At 39.0% G+C, this 1,693-nt stretch overlaps 1 protein-coding gene across 1 annotated transcript in view; it reads left to right on the plus strand.

Moving 5' to 3' along the window:
• Positions 1 to 1,693, plus strand: part of LOC118750282 — a 6,032-nt gene that overhangs the window by 3,935 nt on the left and 404 nt on the right. The gene's annotated exons all lie outside the window — the stretch shown is intronic.

The raw sequence follows: 1,693 nt of genomic DNA on the forward strand, positions 1-1,693 counted from the left end.
GAATTAATTCCGATTGTAAGTTGCAATTTGGTACAAAAAAATAAATGAAGTATTAAAAAGAATAAAATTATTCCAAAAATCGCCTGAAGCGATAAGAAAAGGACTCATTCAGGTAATAAGAAAACGACTCGCCCAGACGAGTTGCCTTCGGCGGACGTTTTAGAGCGACCGGTAATAGGAAATCGATTCGATGGCAATATTACCGGCAATAAATTTGTTTCCGAGGGCGACACGTTTTCTTATTGCTGGCAACACAAATTGTTTGGTGGGTATGGCCTTTGTGAGTTATTTATTGCAAATTTTATTATTAATGCTAGCATACAACGAAAAAGTGAGTAAATTTAGTAAGCACAACGATTGTTAAGTTTATTTTTCGTATATTTGCTATAAATCTCGAGTTTGCTTACTTTAGTGTGTGCTGACTATGGTTACCGTATGACATTTTTCGTTTGTACCATAATTTTCCTTTAAATTTACCAAAATAGATTTAAATGCAGCATGCTGAAATGTTTTTTTGCTGAAGTTTTCGGTTTTGGTAAGTTGATTGCTGAAATGAAAATTTTATAATTTTAAAGCTACATCTGTAGCTATATCTAATTACATTTTTTTCTTTTTTTGATCACTGATGCGTGTTTGGAGGAGATACTCTTGTTTTTGAATGCGTCACCATGTGATATCACAAATAATTATGAGAAAAATAACTTATTCAATCCGATATAATTAATTTGTATTTTAAAAAGGTTTTTCTTATCCAAAACTATTCAATTGTTTAAAATGCCAAATCTGGAGAAAATGTACCAAGCAGAAAATAAATTGCCAAATTATTCACCAGTGGCAACTGTGCATTAATCAGCTGTTTCGAAGGTTGCAAGTTTTTGCAAATTTTGCGTTCTCGTACTTCTGTTGATATTTCTTCTCTTTGAGAGCGAATGCTGCTAAATTCTCAGAACTTTTGCAGCTGGAGAATTTTGTCCTCTCAATACGAGTACACACCTAATGTCAGCATTGAAATCCAACGCAGAATCACTCTTGCAAACAAGTGCTACTTTGGACTGAGTACGCAATTCAGGAGTAAAGTCCTCTCTCGACGTACGAAAACCACGCCCGTGCTGGTATATGGCGCAGAAGCATGGGCAATGACAACATACGATGAGGCGACTCTTGGAGTGTTTGAGAGAAAGATTTTGTGGAAGATTTACGGCCCTTTACGCGTTGGCGATGGCGAGTACCGCAGACGATGGAACGATGAGCTGTATGAGCTTTACAACGATATGGACATAGTGCAGCGTATTAAAATACAGCGGCTCCGCTGGCTTGGTTATGTAGTTCGAATGGATACCGACGCCAGAGCTCTGAAAGTATTCAACTCGGAATCCGCTGGTGGTAGCAGAGGAAGAGGGAGGCCCCCACTGCGATGGAAACATCAGGTGGAGAAGGACTTGGCTTCACTTGGCGTTTCCAATTGGCGTCAGTTGGCACAGAGGAGAAACGACTGGCATGCTTTGCTGAACTCGGCCAAAATCGCTTAGGCGGTTACAGCGCCAAAAAAGAAGAAGAATAAGAAAATCTGTGGTGTTGTTTTCCAAGCAAAACTGGAAAGCGACGCCGCACTGTGTACTTCGTCCTCAATTCGAACACATAAATCCAGAAATAAAGCATCGATTTTGGGGTCTTATTTTCTTGGGTTGGCTAA

The sequence above is a fragment of the Rhagoletis pomonella genome, unplaced genomic scaffold, assembly GCF_013731165.1.
Source record: "Rhagoletis pomonella isolate Grant_MI unplaced genomic scaffold, Rhpom_1.0 Rhpom_scaffold_00194, whole genome shotgun sequence".
In the NCBI taxonomy this organism is placed as follows: Eukaryota; Metazoa; Arthropoda; class Insecta; order Diptera; family Tephritidae; genus Rhagoletis; species Rhagoletis pomonella.